Here is a 15,079-nt window from a genome sequence, read left to right as displayed (position 1 = left end):
ATTAAATTCAAAACTAGATTTTGATAAATATTGATGAAATATGTGGTTATAAAGTTGATAAAAGTCCCATAAAATGTGTAGTTGACTTTAATTGTTTATTTCGACTAAAAGTTTTATCAAAATTTTAAGTCAAACCAAACACGAGCTTAGTATATAGACATTATCTAATCCAGTTTTTCAGATACTCGTATATAAACATTACATGTACAAGAAAATGATAACATTTTACCCATGTAGGCTGTGTTTAATATAGACTGGACAAACATTAATGTTAATGAGATTTTAGCCTCTTTTTGTATTATTTAATATTGTCTAATACACTAATATTCACCCTACCAAATAAATCAGTAGTATTATGCTAAAGATATAAGAATAAATAAATAAATTTCTCGCTTTATGGGTTAATTTAAAGTTTTCAATGAGTTGATTGACCGTTTCATTTACATGAATCTATTTTGATATGTAGCCTGCTACTTGAAGTTCATGATAAGAAAATAAGCACAAAAGAAGATTTGAAAAGTGAAATATGCATATTCTTTACTTTAATTGCATTCCACAAATTCTCTTCTTGGGTAGCTCAAAAATGTGCTCACGATCGTGAAAATATTGGAGAATCTATCTTTACGTTTTGTCACACACCCTTCTTCCAAAATAATCAAAGTTGACATGTTAAAATATAAAATGATGCCATTTTTCATGTTCTAAACAAACAGTTTACGAGCATATCCTTTGTACGAAGAAAAGGATGTCAAAATTTTTTGTCCACGTAATTCTAATGCTATTATGATGCGAATCTTGAGTTTTAAGAAACAAGAAAGAAAAAGCGATGAATGTCAGAAAGTACAAATTATCCTAGAAAACTTTATAAAAGCAGAAATACATGAAAATACAATGGAGTATATGTATAATTGTTTTCAACTATATTCTTAAATATGTTCAATATTCGTTTGTCTCATATTATGATTTATAGCATATATTTTTTGGAAGTCCAAAAAAGAAACAAAAACTAAATTTTATGAAAATGAATGTGCACAATTCTTTGTCGATATTGAATAATGATTTGATTAATAAATGGCTATAAATCACATTTATATAACATTGATATATATGTAGACAACCAGAAAACTTTGTAAATATGATTAGAAAATCTTATCTTAGTCCTTTGACAATTCAGTTTTACTTGCCCAACTCCTCATTAGCAACATCAGGACTTTCACCAAAAGAACAGATTAATAAAACTTTGAATTAGTTAATTTTACTGCATTGAATATGTTTAATTGAATAAAAATGGATATATTTTGTTGGGTAAATATTGCCACAAAAGTCAAAAGCTTGAGGACTTCTCTTGCAAATAATAAAATGTAGTTATTGTATGGAAGACTTTTAATTAAAGTTGAGAGTAGAATTCTTGTAGAATTTGACCTCCAATTTACAATTGATTTTGGAATCTTGCACATGAAGAAATCCTTGTTAAGTTAAAGGAGTGTCATTTGAGTTTAAATTAAATTCTTCTACTTGGTTATGAATCCTATAAATAGTGTATGTATTTCATTATTTTGGGTGTGGCCAGAGGGTTGATTTGAGGGGAAAATATTGTGAGTCTAGCATTTTGAAACTTTTTGTACATTGGATGATAAAAAAAAAGTAAGTGTAGTAGAGCTTGAGTTTATTTTTCCTTATAATACTTGGGGATTGAGTTGGTGAGTGAAATTCTATATGATTATAACAATTTTTCATATAGTGAAATGTTTTGATTGTCCGTTTATTTTGTGCATTATATTCTTTATTTTTCCTTGTTTACTAATATTCTCTTGAACAACAAAAGATCCTGCAGGTAAATTGAAAAAATGAAATTGGCGTAAAATTCCCAACAAAGTTAATTAGCAAGAGATAACACATTAGAAGTTTATATGCCGTTCAATCAAATTGTGTAAGTTCCATTGTACAGAATATTTTCTTTATAGTTCGTAAATTTTGCAACATCATGACTCCTACCAAAAGAAACAAATAATTTATAGTGCATTTGAAAAACACAGATTCTTGAATATTAGTATTATATGTGAACTTAAACTAATGGAGTTGAGAAAAGTAGTACTTTAAGACAAAAATTAGGTACAAGAAAAAATCAATACCACCAAATTAAAAAGCAGTTGGGTGATTAATTGAATTTCAATCGCCGCTAATTATTATTAATTAATTATAAATTTGAGCTTAAAACTCATATATAAAATGTTAAATATATGTAACTTGTATAGGAGTCATAAGTAGCAAGCTGTTCTCATATCTAAATTCATTCACTTTGACATGTGAAGCCCTAGGATAATTTAGTTTAATCCAATCATGGCTCTCCATATTGGGAGAGTTTATGATTAACAAATATCAATAATGAGTAATGATCCTTACCAGCTCCATTGGTGAAGGAGTTTGAAACTTAGATTAAGTGTTTATATGTTAATCATGTTTTCAGAATTAAGAGTATTCATGGGAGTATTTCAAATGTCTTTCTTTCTCGGTTTCATCAAATTCGATGTACAAACCAACAGTAAATATAATAATGTTATTTAGCCCCATTAGAATTATAACTTCAGTTTATGTGGCTTGATGTGACATTAAAATATAGGTCGACTAAAATAAATTATTTAGTTTCGCATTTTATTCAACCAATCATCAAATACTTGACCTTAATGAGGCTACATAGCGTTATTTTAGTAAATATTGGGAGAAAAAGGTAAAAGAAGTTAATGTTATGTTAGAAAAAGGCCCATGCCCTAGTTTCTATACAAAACAAGAAAAAATATAAAGGTAAGAGAAACCCATTTTACATTGAGTAAAGTCAAATGACCACATTTGTTGACACAAAGGTTGACACACCTCTCATAGTCAAGGTGTGGGTCCCGCGCCAATAAAATAATGCCGACCTCCCCATGTGAGTGTGTTGTGTCAATCGATGTGTCAACAAATGTGGCTATGTAGTATGACCCTTTTACATTTTTATGGTCAACTTTGGACCACAAAACAATGCATCATTTTGCATGCTCTCATTCCTAAACCACTATCTCCAATCTAATTCAATGTACCAAATTAATAAATATTATACATTTCCCAACATACATGAGTAACATCGCCCCTATATAAGTCAATAATTAAGTGATAAAATAAAAGGGTTAATTACTCTAGTGGTTACTAAAGTTTGTAGTAAATTTCAAAATGGTCATTGAGTAGTAGTAATCAATGTAGTTTTTAACTGTTACATTAATGATCACTCGATTAACATTATTAATGTTAAATCCCCTATGGCACCGTCAAATGCCACCATATTATATATCATGCCACGAGCGTCACTTTAATTATGCTACCGGTCAATGAAATTTAGGGTAAGATCATTTGGAAATCATAAGGTCCATGACATTGGCGAAGTTCAAATTTTAAAGAGTGCGTTAAATTTTGAAATAAATTATGAAATAATTTATTTATTTGGTTTATGAAAGCAGGTTATATGCTTTATGTTTTTGTGATCAATAGTCAAGGTTACGTACTCACCGTGACTTCACGATCACTATTGTGATATTTAATTACTTTGCTACATTTTATAGGATCCTAACGCTTGTAATTAATTTGCTTGGGTCAACCCTCCACCTCGAGCAAGGAGTTAATATCTAGTTTGCTTAGAAAAAGCCTATGGATTGAAAATAAATGACAGAAAGTTGAAAACAAATGGCGAATAGTTAAAATGGAATGAGTGAAAGTTGAAAACTAATGGCAGAGGGTTGAAAACGAAGGGCAGTTTTTAAGATTTGGGATCCGTTTTAATAAGGTCAACCTTATTAAGAGGAGTGGTCTAAGATCTATTTAAGTTGGTCAATATTTCGGTATTTAACCGATGTGGGATTTATTCCCTTAAAATGTCCCCGCAAAATGGTTGCTTTTTTTTAGCAGATCAATCTTGAAATTCGTGTGCTCATTTTTAAGACTTAATGGGATCGAATAGCTCGTTGGAGCTTAATGGGCTCTGATACCATATTAAGATTTGGGATCCATCTTAATAAGGTCTTGTGTGGATGATTTCATGCCATAATATCGTCCAATTTGTGACATTTTCCAATAGCAGTGGCTTGAAAAAGAAATGTTGATAGTCGAACATAATTTTAAATATGTAGTATTTGTGTTAATTAAAATTGTCTTGTATCTAATTATCTACACTAAGGGCTAGTTTGGTTTTCTTGCCTTTTCTGGTAGTACTCGTTGTAAGTAGAAAACTTTCCGAGTGACCATTAATTTTACTGCTAAAAACTTTAATTACTACTACCATAAGAAAGTTACTTCAATAATAACTTTGAAATCTACTTGAAATTTCAGTAACAATTGGGGTAATTAAATCTAATATAAAATTTATGCAGCCGGCTCGAATTTTAACATAGAGAAGTTACAGCAATTGGTGGTCTTAACTACATACTGATATCATAACAAGGGCTATGATAACAACTTCCCGGGGGTTCAAGGAGTAGCCTAATCTCATAAAAGTCGAGGTAGGCCTCTGTGTGTGTATGTGTACACACTATGTAGCATCATTCCTATCCCAAATTCACTACAAGTCACTTGTTATTTGCATCTCTAGGAGAATGTAGATGAAATCTATACTCGTTAAAACTCTTAAATTCACTTTCTCTAAAAAAAAAATCACATGGAATGGTATGAAAGAGGCTTTCTCTGGCAGTAGTAGATAAATCACACATTCTCTAAAAAAATTATTTTTCACTTCAAATAATATCTTCCAAACAAACGCTTAACATAAAAAAAAAAATGGTATGCTACATTACCATTGAGTAGAATGTAAAATGTTATAGACTTGGAATCAAACAATCAAATAGATAATTTTTTTCATAGAAAAAATTCAATTAATTGAGTAAATATTGACAAGAAAAGAAAAAATATAGGAAAAATTGCAGTCGAGATACCAAACCTTTCATTTATTAGCAAACTTTGTTCAAACCTTTAGTTTGTGCCACCGTGAATACCAAACCTTTAAAAAATATGCAGCTCAAGTCTAGATTGACTGTTTCCATTAGTTTGACTACCAAAACTGTCAGTTGACTCCCAAAATCAAAAACTTTATTATTTTCCCCAAATAAGACTGGGATACTTTGGGTAAAATACATTTTTCCTATTAAATCAAAAAATTTTAAAAACAACAAAAACAAAAAATAAAACCACAATGATTACCCTTCTTCTTCACAATCACAAACCCTTCTTAGCCGCCACCTCTCAAACCCTATTGCTCAACCACCACCAATCCATTGAAAAAGCCTAAAAAGGCAAAATCCCGAAAAGCAAACTTGACTAGAGGCAAATTTGGTTTGTGGGTTGGATTCAATTGAAACAACCCTTGATTTGTTAAAGTTGAATGAGAGTGGCGGGTGTTTCTAGAATAGTAACTTAGTGGAGTCAGGGTTGTTGAAATTGCAGCCAAATTTAAAGGTTGATGCTTGTGATAGTAATGATAATGTTAATGAAGCTGTTGATAGGGTAATTGAAGAGAAAGAAAGAGTTGACGAGGAAGAGATTTTGGAGGAGGTAGGCACTCCATTCGACATATTGCTCAAGCTGTGCGCAGATGAAGATAAGCCCAACGTGACTATGATGGCTGAGAATTTGGGGTTTGTGAGAGGTTGCAGAGATATTATCATTGAGCTTTAATGGTGATGTCGGTGTTGCGTGGGTAGTGGTGGCTGTCGGCGGTGGCTGCGACGGTCGGGTAGAGTGGATGATGGTGTCTGTCAACGATTGTAGAGATACCATTATTGACCCTTTTTTTTTCAATTTTTGATTTAATAGGAAATTGTGTTTTATCCAAAATGCCCCTATCTTATATGGGGGAAATAGTAAAGTTTTTTTATTTTGGGAGTCAACTGACGGTTTTGATGGTCAAATTAACAAAAATCGTTATTTTGGACTTGAGCTGCATATTTCTTAAAGGTTTGGTACTCACGGTGGCACAAACTAAAGGTTTGGGCAAAGTCTGCTAATAAATGAAAGGTTTGATACCTCGGCTGCAATTTTTCGAAAAATATATGATAAATTATACTAATATCTTATGAGACAATAAGTCACAGGGCTTCATATCCAAAAACCCACTTTTTTACCATGGCCGAAATAGTGGAAATTACACCAAACCATACTTTAAAATTCAATATTCTATAATCAGGTTGGAAGTTTCACATTTCAAAAATCAGAAATTTTTTTATATTAATTATTTAGATAAACTAATAAAATTAGGAAAAGTGAAAAACCCTACCCACTACCCACCAAACCCATAACTCTCTCTCGCCCTCCCTTCTCCGTCGTCTTTCCAGCACAAGGCTATCCAGCACCATGCTACAATCATTGCTGCAAGGTTGTGCGGATCTACATCGATATTGATTTTAGAAGTTTCTAAAATCATCGCTGTTGGTATGGTGGTTTGGGTGTGCTGCTGGTATCGGTTTTAGAATGTATGTGGATCTGCGTCAATGATTTGGGATGGAGAAAGCGGCGATGGTGAGCTGGGATGATAATGCCAGTTGTGGGATGCTTGCAGTTTTGGATTCGATTTGTTGGTGATGTTGGCTCTGGTGGTGGTCGTGGCAATGGTTGTCGCTTCTAATTTTGGATCTAGTTTGTGGTGCCGTCACAGTGGTGGTGAAGTAGTGGTAGTTTTTGGTAGTCAAGCTTGGTATTGGCAGTGGTGGTCACAATGTAGGTTGTGTAGGTGGCGGTGGATGAACGAGAGATTTAAGAAATTTGGGTCTGATTTGTGGTTTTGACGGCGGTGGTTACTCTAATAAATCTTTTTCTTGGTGGTGGATTTGGCGTCGACGATGTGGTGATGTTTTCTGCAATATGTTGATTTGTATGAGATGGTGGTGGTGGTTCTGTCGGCTGCGATGGTAGTGGTGGTTCTGGAAGTAGTGGTGAGATGGTAGTTGCAAGTATTGGTGGTGGTCATAAATTATTTGGGTTTGTGTACACACGGCTTTACACCCCCCTTCACATGGAGGGAGGTCCACATGTAATAAAATATTCGTGGGCCTCCTCCATGGCGGGTGTAAAGCCATGTGTACACCACAAGATGTACACACGACATTTTCCAAATTATTTGATTGATTGTGACCATTAAATTTGTTAATATATGACCAATAAAAAATATAAATTGTGACCAATAAATAATGTGTGACCTTAAAACTTGTTCATCCGTAATCGATAATTTGATAAGTTGCGACTTATAATATTTGTAATTTGTGATCAATAAATAAATTGTGACTTATAAATTTTTTGATTTGTGACCGATGAACAAAATGTGACCTATAAAAGTTTTGAACTGTGACCCTAAAATAATTTGTGACATAACATTTTTGATTCGTGACCAACAAATAATAAGTTAAGTCGGTAATTTGTGACCAAATTATATAGAATATTTAATTGATAAAATAAATAAATTAATTAATTAATTAATCATAAATCAATTTAATAAAAATTTGATTTTTGAAGTTTGAAACTTGATTTTGAAATCCGTGATACTTACTGGGGTGTTCTCAACTAAGATTTTAATGAATTTTAAAGGATTAAAATTCCAATGAATTTTGTGGATTTAAATAGATTCTTACAAATTCCATAAAAATCTCATCAAATATGATGAAATTTCAAAAGATTTTCTTATATGTATTTTTAAGCTTGAAATCTATCTATATCTTTTAAAATTCTTCTACTATTGAAATATTTAAAAATCCACTAAAGATTTTCTTATATGTATTTTTAAGCTTGGGGACATCTAAATTTTAATGAATTCATTAAAATGCAATAAAACTTCAGTTGAATACAACTAAATTTAGAATGACTTTTAAAATTCATTACAATTTCAATTAAGGACACCCTTTAAACTCTTACTTCTGATATTTTCCCGTCGAAATATTATATAAAAGCCCAGCTGTATATACGAAATTAATTGATGGATCCACCCCGCCAAAAGAAGATAAAACGCAGGCTATAATCCCACATTGAAAGATAAACATAAAACGTCCCGGTTTTAATAAGCAAACACCAGAACTGACGGACGTGACCATTCTTGAATAGGATTAGTTCAATCGTATAACTCTGTATTCTTGAGTTCTAACGAGACAAGAATCTATTTTGGTGGATGAACCATGGCTTCCACAGCATCGACCAATATCGATTGATGGTGGTTGGTGTTGTGGATGATCGTTCTTAGTTGGCTATGCTAGACCACCTGACAGACTTGTACCCATTTTTCTTGTCGCCACTATTAAAGTCAAGCTCTGCTACTGCTAATCATTGTTTGAGAATAGCTAAGATTAGCGTAAAAGGAAGATGGCTAGTGAATGATACAGTCATACAGATACCGGCGAAGTAACTATTCGCCAGAGACAATCTCATCTAAGTTTTGAAATAAGTTTCAAATGAGCAAGGGTCAAGATGGTAACACTTTCCAACACAAGGAAGATAAAAATAAAAATAAAATAAAGGCCTTCAATCTTATGATACCACATATCGCTGCCAAAGAATGACCCATGAAAAGGTTGTAGAGGCAAGAAAAAATGAATACTGAATATTGTGGATTACACTACTAAATTAGTGAACTTCAATACAATATGAATTGAAAGGGAGAACTGAATTATGTGCATCATTCACCCCCCAAAACCAAGGAAAACGTCATAAGGCATGAATGTTAAATCTCAAACCTTACGAGCCTAAATATGCCTAGGTGAACCCAGGCGTAATAAAGTATTTTCCTATTTTTGTTATTTATTTTAATTATTACAGACAATAGATAAATATAAAATTAACACATACATTAAAAATTTATGAGCTTCACACACATTTTTGAAGTTTCCAACAAAAATATATTCTCAAAATTATAAATACTCCGAATCAATAATGCTTTGCTTTTGGGCACGAAAAAAATGTTAGCATGCTAGGTTCTTTGACAAAGCAAGATTATCAAGTTTAGGTAATATTAGTAATTGATGCCATGTGACATAAATGGTAGACTACGATGACCAACAAAGTGAAGGCGGCTTCCACTATGTTAGGCAACTTCCACTATTCTAGCCTGTATACTACTATGCTAGTTTGTCTATCGTTATGCTAGTTCGACTGCCACTAGGATAGAGCAACTATTGCTATGGTAGACTGACTAATGCTATGTTAGTCTCTATGGTAGAGCGACTACGGTTATGATAGACCGACCATTGCTATGCTATCTTGAATTCCATTATGCTAGACGAATTACGCTATTCTAGACAACTCGCTCTATGATAGATCGATTATCACGACACTCAACTATGTGAACATCATTTTTAGTTAATTGATAACTACTTGACGATTATCATTGATCCCACTAACCGTTTGGTGAGTGGGAATCGCTTACCCAGGTTGTGGAGGAAAATTGTCTGGTGAATGGACATGCTATGCTAGACACATGGACAATAACCATTTGACGATTACACTTCATCAAACACTTATAAATACTCCAAAGGCTAGCCAGGTATAGATGTCTAGTTTTTATTTATTATTTTTTTTAATAACATATTTTCTCTCTATTTTCATAGGTCATTTTATTCAAAACCCCATTACTAATTCTCACGCAGGAGGTATAACGAGGGAGAAAACTCTGACCTCTTTTTGTAGGTGTTCAATTGCTCACCGGAACAACAGAAGCGTCCTTGCTTCGCAAAGGAAGTCCAAAGATCATTTCAATATTTTTTCAGTAATCTTAAAAAATAAAGGATTTGAGAAAAATAGTGGGTCAAATTCACTATAACTTTTAAGGCAAACATTAGGTTAAAGGAAAGAAGAATATCACCATAAAAGCAGGTGACTGACTAATTAATTTTGGATCAGCACTAATTATTACTAAATAATTATAAATTTGATCTAAAACTCATATATAAAGTGTTAATGTATACAATGTTATATCTTGTACAGAAATAATAAATAGTTTGCTGTCTTATAGCCAAATCCATTCATTTTGACGTGAGAAATCCTAGGATAATTTAGTTTAGTCCAAACATGGCTCTCCATATTAGGTGAGTTTATGATTATCAAATATGATTAAATGGTAATGATCCTTAACAGCTCCATCAGTGAAGGTGTTTTATTTTTTTAATTATTTATTTCATTTTATAAATTAATTATTTTTGTTTTTCCTTTTGATTTGTTTTGTCTTGAAAAGCCAATGCCCACAAGAAAAGAACAAGATTCTAGTGAGGCAACAAGGATAAAAAGAATGAAAAGACCTACATATCCTATAGTTTTTTATGTGAGGATGAGGACCCTAAAATGATAGCATGATTCAAAAGAGACTTTCTAAGCGAGCTTTGTGGAATTTAAGAATGACACATATTTAATTAATATGCCATCTTCGATTGAACTGAAGATGACTAAATAAGAAATTGATCTTTTGAGACTAGGCATTTCATGTTAAAGGCCAACATTATTCAGACTAATAATCCAAATCTTTATGTTTTGATTATATTTTTTTCATATTTAAACAACATGGAATTGTTATCATTTACATGTGCCACAATAACTCGTTTGAGAATATCAATTTCGAAATTCACTTTTTGCTTGAGCTTTATACGTATTGAGTTGGTTGTTTGAAATTTTGAGCTTCATATCTACTGGCGGATCCAGGACTCCAGATTAGCACGGTCGGATCCATGTGAGTACGGACGACTCCCAATATAAAGGGGAAAAATATTCTGGCAGAGCATGTGGCCTTCCATGTTGGCTCCACTCCTATCTATATCATATTGAAACTTAATACACGAAAATTGGATGAAGCAATTACAATTTGATCATTTTCAAAATTAAGAATATTTCGAGTACGATTGGACTAAAAAATGGATATACATTATGCCAAACATGTCGCCAGGGTACTTTGCATATCTTTTCATAAGGTTATTTCTTTCTTTCTTAATTTTGTCAAGTTCAACCAAATATAAATATTGGACTAGAAAAAAAAATGTGGCGTGTTTGGTAAGTGTCGTGAATGGCACATCAACTTTGGACTAGAAAACAGTGCATCATTTGGCACGCCTTCATTACCAACAACTATCACTTCTCTAAATTTATATAATATTCATCGAATTCAATGCACCAAATTCAAAAATATTACAAAGTTTGAAATACATCAGTTAGATTGCTCCTAATAAGTTACTTTTGATAAAATAAAATGTATGTAGTCGCCTCTAAACGTGCTTGCTTGGTAAAATTTTTGGCGATTTCAAGTAATGTGTAGTTAAAAGAAGATAAAAATTGTAAATGGTGGTGGTCTATTCATATTGGCTGGAGCAAGTTGACAAAGTTGGAAAAAATCTCGTTGAACTCTTAGGTCAAAGAAACAAGTTGGAGAAACCGCAACAAATTCCTATATGAGGATTAAACCAAACCCGTCGATTAAAATGTTTCGCAAAAATTTGAATATAATAACTCCCTCGGGGATTCCAACACACATTTGCACTTTCCTTAAGATGATGTGCATGTGTGTGTCTATATATATGAAGATAATCCCGAACACAAAGGAGAGATGAAGTGTTATGTAATTTTGAATTACAAAACACCAACAAAACTTTGCAAGAGATGAATGCAAGTTATGAAGAAAATATAGTTTCAAGGAAGAACATGAAGGAAAATTCTATCGTTCCATATATTTACATGTTAAATAAATAAGAAACATTCTAATTTATAGATTTAAACAACCTTTCCCATGATTTATGATCCTATGCACTGTAAATTAAATAACCAAATTGAGATGAAAAGACACCAGAAAATTGGACAAAATATGAACAGATGCTGGAGTTAGGGGACCAATGCACAAGCATGGGGCGGACGCCTATTGAGCGAAAACTGCATTATTTGAAAAGTTTCCAATAATCCTCAACCATTTAAAAAAAAATGGAGTTCTGAAAAAATCTCTCCGAAGGACTTCACCAAGCTTATGCATCACTGAATGTGTATTTTGGAATTGAACTTCCACCTAGTGATAACCTGAAACATTTCATCACATATTTGCATGTCCTTAAGTATTCTCAATCGACACGTAAATAGTCCATGTGTCATTTATTTGGATTTTCATGAAAATTTTAGCTAGCCAAGTCGTATATTAAAGATGGCATCATTCCTAACTTTCACATAAGTCGACTTATCAAGAATCATCGCATAACTGAAGTATTCTATAGACATGACCATATAAATAAATTAAAAGCTAAGAAGCTTGTGTACTAAGCACTTTTTTCTAGGGGACAAAATATGAATTGTGATTGCAATCACTCATATAATGTAATTTGTTCATTGAACTCAAGATCTTGATGTTTCAACTGTTGGGGTGTGGTTCCATAGATAGTTTAAGTTTGCTTCCTTTAGTACTATCCCTTTTATGTAAAAACTCAATTAATCCCTTGCAAGGCTACTTCGTCAAAGATGATATTGCCGGAGTCACTCAATTCATTATGAAGTTACTATCATATACACGAGACATTGTAATCCACCTCATTATCAATAGAAAAGAATATGATACAACCATTCTCTTTTTAACGAACCAGCCTTATTAATCGATATGATGTCTTAACTTCCTAATTTAGTTTCACACTTTATCCTTGAAGATTAACTAAATGACAATGGATTTTAACGGTTGCTTCTTTTTCAATTCTAATCCTTTATAGAAGAAAATATGATTCCTTCTAACAAACAAGTTAGAGAAAACAACTTTTCCTTCTAACCTTCGAGTTAGAGATATCAACTTCTTACTTTTCAAGTCATATACACTTGCTATCACAATGTTAACATCTACTCTTCTGTGAGTTCTTTTAATTATATATCAATACCGCGAATTGATGAGTACTCCTAACCAACATGACCAACCGATGAACACTACTAGAAATTCAAAGAACTTTTAAGAACTCAACAAATGCAATTCCAACTTGTATTCCACAACCATTAATGGGCACTTACATTGTGTTCAAAGAAAATGGGGAATATACGCCCTCTTATAGGTATATAAGAAGAAAACATCTCTATATCACCAAACTTTGACATGTAGTGCTCATGTCAATCCATCATGCTTTTGGATCAGGGGCGGACCCAATCATTTTGGGTTGTGGGGTCAAAAGTTTAATACATCGTATCTTTTGCTATGGTCGATCATTTTGCACGCCATTAAGAAGCGAAAAACTAGGCCATGTATGCTTAGAAATGATATTAAGAATGCAATATTTCGTTTTCATTTGGTATGTATTAAAGTGGGTCGAAAACGAGTTAAAATAACCATTTTTTGAAAAAAAAAAAAAAAAAACCCAAAATTTTGTGGGTCATCTGACCCCACATGACCCCATGTGGGTCCGCCCCTGTTTTGGATTATCTACTATATTGTCTTCAAATAGAACATCCGAGAGTATTAGATTTGACATCCCGGGAAAAAATTTACTTCTGTAGTTACCCTTGCTAGATCTTTTCCCCATAAGCAATGACATGGATCACATATATCAATTATATACTAACAATGAACTCCTTGTTACTTCCGCCTTTGAATTGAAACGGAAAGGATACACCCAATTGTTTAAGTGGAAACGCACCATACTTCTATTGGGTATGTCAATAGACAATACATCAGAGAATACATATATCTTAGAAGTATCGCTATTCATAAGCGGTACTTACCAATCATCGATGATGTAGCATCAATGAATTTGTTATCTTATATCCTACCTTAAGATGTCAATTATAACAACAAATCAATTAAAGTCACCTAAATGTCTCATCACTATTTATGAGTAAAAAATAGTGATGAATAGTATTATTCATACTTCACTCACGTCTCTTCTTAAATCGTGTAGAATTCCCAATTCATTATAATATTCCATTAACTTATCAAGCCCCAAATGCAACGTAAATCCAAATTTGTCATATTTAAATGCAATGACTATCTCTTGACCTTGTGTAGGATATTAATCTCGTAACAAGGGCCGCAAAAATAATGACCTTGGTGAAACTTAAAACCATTCCTTTAAGATAGCCAGAGAAAAGGCAACTTCCCAACATGTGACTTTACAACTCTAAAATGCAGTTCATCCCCAGAAATTAATTTCAAACTAGCATGATTTTTTCTCCAAGACTCGAGAGATCTTGCATGCAGATCCATCCAGAGTTTAAATACTTCAGTTTTGGTTGTTTAAGTTTAACAAAACCTGTAGCAGAAGATACATTTGATACACAACACGATACTGATTAGTGGAATCGAGATGGAGACAAGAGGGTAATGAAAGTTAAAAAAGAGAGAAAATTTCAAGATTGTCGATTTATCTATCCTGCTTGCTGATGTAGTAGAGTCCAAGTAATTCAGTTTTCAATCATGCTTTAAAAATATTCTGGAATGAGGCTTAGGAAGCATTTAGGTTTAATACAACATCCTGCACGACAGAAGACTTGTTGAATTTCTTTAATATATTCTACATTTGCAGGAAACACTTTGAAAAAAATTCAGCCTACTTAGATGGGATAAGCTTCGTTTAAGTTAAAATAAGCATTAATGTTGTATCATTAATGTTCTCAATCTCTCTATCAATTTGTAAAATTGCAGTCAGAACTTGCACAAATACATGGAAATGGTCCTAGATAAAGCAAACTGAAAGAGCGGGATAAATAGAGCTGATCCCCACATAACTATGTTTGGGTTTATCGAATTGAAACAAGTAGAAGTTTAAACACACATGTGCCTTGGGGAAGAATTGCAAATTCAGTATATTGAAGATACTATTAAGCGTCTATTTGACGCCCTTTCTTTCCCTCAATTTAATTTTTGTAATAGTAAAAGCATTAATGGCCAACAAAAAAAGCAATTGACTTATCTGACACAAATTTGAAAATCCACCCATTTACCACTAAATACCGTGTTTGCCCTCAGTATGTCATGAAATTTACTTATTTGCCCTTCAATCTTTCTCCCATATTTCGATTTGTAACCAGGCATTTATCAAAGGGGAAAATTGGAAATATACATACCATAAAATTAATAAACAACTCTTTCTTG

The sequence above is a fragment of the Olea europaea genome, unplaced genomic scaffold, assembly GCF_002742605.1.
Source record: "Olea europaea var. sylvestris unplaced genomic scaffold, O_europaea_v1 scaffold2236, whole genome shotgun sequence".
Taxonomy (NCBI): Eukaryota; Viridiplantae; Streptophyta; class Magnoliopsida; order Lamiales; family Oleaceae; genus Olea; species Olea europaea.
Note: the sequence above shows the minus strand (reverse complement) of the source record.